The sequence below is a fragment of the Hydractinia symbiolongicarpus genome, chromosome 1 (genome assembly GCF_029227915.1).
Source record: "Hydractinia symbiolongicarpus strain clone_291-10 chromosome 1, HSymV2.1, whole genome shotgun sequence".
NCBI lineage: Eukaryota > Metazoa > Cnidaria > Hydrozoa > Anthoathecata > Hydractiniidae > Hydractinia > Hydractinia symbiolongicarpus.
In genome coordinates, this window is record NC_079875.1 from 35,246,424 (window position 1) to 35,251,423 (window position 5,000).

The window sequence follows — 5,000 nt, forward strand, 5'->3', positions numbered from 1 at the left end:
TGGCTTAATCTTTGAGACAAGCATATGACTACTGGCAGGATCAACCAGGTAACTACGGTCGTGAAATAGCAAGCAGCTACATTCACTTAAACACACTACAACCTGCAATACGTAACGTGTTGCAGGCGCAGGCGTTCGTATCTACAATCGTCAACGTAAAAATCGTAGCCAATTCTTTAGAAATAGCTGCAATTCATACGCTTCAGAGTGTTTGCCCTTCTACCGTTCCTTCTCAGTAACCCAGGATCAGTTGAACAGCATCTGCCAACATCACAAGAGCCACCAATGAGAAAGATATCACTATCTTTAGAGACTACAAACTACTACTTGACTAGCAGTTAGCCCGTGCACACACATAAGTAATGTCCTGCAAGAACAAAATTTGACTTGCATTTCATTGCTTGAGCCAGAGCCGTATTACCGTAAGAACTGAATGACAACTCAACAGTCTTTACAGCAACACAAATAAACTCTGATACCAACGCATAAGAGATTGTGTCACAAAGAAACAATAACAACCAAACTCTAGTCGAGTTCACTCATTTCTCATTGCTTCTCTGTTCTACCCTCTCTACATTATATAGCACGTTTTTCCAGTTTCTGACACTAAAGTGGGGACTTAGGAAAAAAAATCGATTTTTTTTAAAGTTAACCGGAATGTGCCGTAACGCATTGCGCGTTTGTTACTGATAGGCCCCAGCAACATTCCGAACATATTTTTATGACGGTTTAAGCCTCATGGGACCTGAAAATAACAAAATACGGCATAACACATAAACGGCTTGAGAAATTGAAGAAGTGAGAGGGTACGCCACACCACCAAAATTTTTTTTTTAAAAAAAAGACCCACAACCGTATCCAAAGCAGTAGCATTACCCCTAGGCCCCAGCCTAGGCTTTACCTTAACCCTGAACATAGCCCTAGTCCGTAATTCTTGCTGTAATCCATACACTTGTAATCTATACATACAGTTGTAATCGATACAGTTGTAATCCATACACCTTTAATCCATACACTTTTAATCCATACATCTGTGTCTCCAAATATTAAACCGAGGTGATAAAGATGAATGGTACAGCACGCACGCATCACCTTTTTTAAAAAAAAAGTTCAGGTAAGCACAAGATAACTGGTACTCCACGGTACAAAGCAGTTGGTTAAAAAAAAGGACTTGTCACAAAGTGACAAATCTGTCGAACAGAGGCTTAATCTCAGAAGATCGTAGCACAAAGGCTACTCTACTTTTTACAATACCACGTTCTTGTTTAAGTCGTCTGCATAGGATTTATCTCTGGAAATTTTAGATTTTGATAGTTGCAGCACCTCGACGGTTTTTCTCCGACTCAGTGCATTGGGACTTAGGAACGACAGAAGCCGTTCTATTCTTGTTCGCCTAAGATTATCCAGAGGTAATTATCATTGCTTTCTAGCACGGATTCTGACTTAGAGGCGTTCAGTCATAATCCAACAGATGGTAGCTTCGCACCATTGCTTTTTCAAGCAAGTGCAAATGCCAATTGTCCTGAATCTGCGGTTCCTCTCGTACTGAGCAGAATTACTATTGCAACAACACTTCATCAGTAGGGTAAAACTAACCTGTCTCACGACGGTCTAAACCCAGCTCACGTTCCCTATTAGTGGGTGAACAATCCAACACTTGGTGAATTCTGCTTCACAATGATAGGAAGAGCCGACATCGAAGGATCAAAAAGCAACGTCGCTATGAACGCTTGGCTGCCACAAGCCAGTTATTACTTAAGACTTCACCGTTTCACACATACGTATCTGATAATACTCTCTTATTAAACATAATGTCATCATTTTACTTATATAATAGTAATAACTTTTGTGAAACATTTAAAAGTAGATGCAGATATTTGTCAGTGGATAGGCCATTTAGTAAGAAGAAAAATTGCCTGTAGAACCTTGGTGCTGGAAAAGCCTCGTTCTCATGTTATTAACAGTTTAATGTTTTTGACAATAGAAACCGTCCAGTGTGTTTTGTATAGGACGGTTCTTACATGCATTTTTTTGACAATTTTTTTCTCAGTAACTACAACGTTTTAACGAAATCATAAAAAGCAAACTTATAAACAAAGGCATTTTAAGAAAAATGGCGGAATATTTTTGTGTGACTTTGGCTAGAACCAGACTTATGACGTCACAAAGTGCACGGTCAAACCTTCATAAATTCTAAAATTTCAAAAAATTTTAACTGCTGACGTCAGCATTTTTATAAAAAACGGACAAGAATTTCATGGTAGCAAATTTGGAGATCTATTACCATGCAAAATTTGGAGGTCAAAGGTCAACCGGAAGTACCTGTTTTGGGGCCTTACTTTTTTTGGTCTTTTTAAAAACAGGTAAATCGCTATAGCTTCTGAAATATTGAAGGTATTTCTTAAATCTTTGGCAGATATGTAAAACACTTCAGGCTAAAACCGGGTAGGAGCACAAATTCCCGATTTGTGGCTCTGCGGGGGGTCCAGAAGCCCTAAAATGTCAAACATTCAAGGCCAAATAAAATGCTGACGTCAGCGTTTTTTTGAAAAAAAATTCGTGTGAACCTTTGTCATGTCAAGATGGTTCATTGTGCCAAATATAAAGCCAATCCGACATGTCGTTCGGGATTTCCGATTTTTCCGATTTTTCCCTAATTTGGTGAAAACGCACGTATTGGCATGTTTAACATGCAATATTGGCCTTGCACAATTATTATTGAACGCAATATTTTACACAAATACTCACCACGTTAACCTCTCAACGCCTGGAGAAAATAATTGCCATTTGACTTTACGTTGCAGAATCATAGCGTTTCCAATTTCTCACAATTGCTGTTTTAACAAGGAAAAAGATGCGTTTTAGCATTTTTCGCGACCCATAACATCGTTTTATGATGTTGTTATCTCGTGGTACTTCATATTCACAGTTTTACATATGTATTCTTCAGGTCTACAAAAAATCTAAAACGTGTTAAAAAAACTAGAACTCAAACGAGGCTGTTCTTGTATCAAAATAAGCCGTTGAATTTCAATTTTCTGCTATTTCACGGAAATTTGACGTGCTGAAGTATTTCTTTTCAACGACATATTTTTGATGTTACAGTTCTTCTTTATTAAAACCGTTCTGTCACTAGGTACACGAAGAATAGATAAAACGAATTAAAAAAACAAGAACTCAAACGAGGCTGTTCTTGTATCAAAATAAGCCGTTGGATTTCAATTTTCTGCTATTTCACGGAAATTTGACGTGCTGAAGTATTTCTTTTCAACGACATATTTTGGATGTTACAGTTCTTCTTTATTAAAAACCGTTCTGTCACTAGGCACACAAAGAATAGATAAAACGAGTTAAAAAAACTAGAACTCAAACGAGGCTGTTATTGTATCAAAACCGGCAGTTGAATTTCAATTTTCTGCTATTTTACGGAAATTTGATCTGCTGAAGTATTTCTTCTCAACGACATATTTTGGATGTTACAGTTCCTCTTTATTAAAACCCTTCTATCACTAGGTACACGAAGAACAGATAAAACGAATTAAAAAAACTAGAACTCAAACGAGGCTGTTCTTGTATCAAAATAAGCAGTTGAATTTCAGTTTTCTGCTATTTCACGGAAATTTGACATGCTGAATTATTTCCCGTCAACGACATTTTTTGTATGTTACAGTTCTTCTTTATTAAAACCGTTCCGTCACTAGGTACACGAAGAATAGATAAAACGAATTAAAAAAACAAGAACTCAAACGAGGCTGTTCTTGTATCAAAATAAGCCGCTGAATTTCAATTTTCTGCTATTTCACGGAAATTTGACGTGCTGAAGTTTTTCTTTTCAACGACATATTTTGGATGTTACAGTTCTTCTTTATTAAAACCGTTCTGTCACTAGGTACACGAAGAACAGATAAAACGAATTAAAAAAACTAGAACTCAAACGAGGCTGTTCTTGTATCAAAATAAGCAGTTGAATTTCAGTTTTCTGCTATTTCACGGAAATTTGACATGCTGAATTATTTCCCGTCAACGACATTTTTTTGTATGTTACAGTTCTTCTTTATTAAAACCGTTCCGTCACTAGGTACACGAAGAATAGATAAAACGAATTAAAAAAACAAGAACTCAAACGAGGCTGTTCTTGTATCAAAATAAGCCGCTGAATTTCAATTTTCTGCTATTTCACGGAAATTTGACGTGCTGAAGTTTTTCTTTTCAACGACATATTTTGGATGTTACAGTTCTTCTTTATTAAAACCGTTCTGTCACTAGGTACACGAAGAATAGATAAAACGAATTAAAAAAACTAGAACTCAAACTAGGCTGTTATTGTATCAAAACAGGCAGTTAAATTTCAATTTTTCATTATTTTACGCAAATTTGACCTGCTGAAGTATTTCCCGTCAACGACATTTTTTGTATGTTACAGTTCCTCTTTATTAAAAACCTTCTGTCACTAAGTACACGAAGAACAGATAAAACGAATTAAAAAAAACTAGAACTCAAACGAGTCTGGTATTGTATTAAAACGGGCAGTTGAATTTCAATTTGCGGTTATTTTACGGAAACTTGACGTGCTGAAGTATTTCTTCTCAACGACATTTTTTTGTATGTTACAGTTCTTCTTTATTAAAACCCTTTTATCACTACGTACACGGGGAACAGATAAAAGGTATTAAAGAAACAAGAACTCAAACGAGGCTGTTCTTGTATCAAAATAAGCAGTTGAATTTCAATTTTCCATTAATTTACGGAAATTTGACTGGCTGAAGTATTTTCGTTCAACGACATTTTTTTGTATGTTACATTTCTTCTTTGTTAAAACCCTTCTGTCACTAGGTACACGAAGAACAGATAAAACGTATTAAAAAAACTAGAGCTCAAACGAGGCCGCTATTGTATCAAGATAAGCAGTTGAATTTTTATTTTCGGCTATTTTACGGAATTTTTTCGTGTTGAAGTATTTCCGTTCCGCGACTTTCTTTTAATTTTCAGTTTTTCTGGTT

General features: G+C 36.2%; 1 non-coding gene across 1 annotated transcript in view; it reads right to left on the reverse strand.

Moving 5' to 3' along the window:
* LOC130656829 (small subunit ribosomal RNA) overlaps nt 1–51 on the reverse strand; it is a 1,802-nt gene extending 1,751 nt beyond the window's left edge. The window contains exon 1 of the ribosomal RNA XR_008985008.1: nt 1–51. This exon is cut by the window's left edge and continues 1,751 nt beyond it. This is a non-coding gene — a ribosomal RNA (small subunit ribosomal RNA).
* Nucleotides 52–5,000: the final 4,949 nt, after the last annotated feature.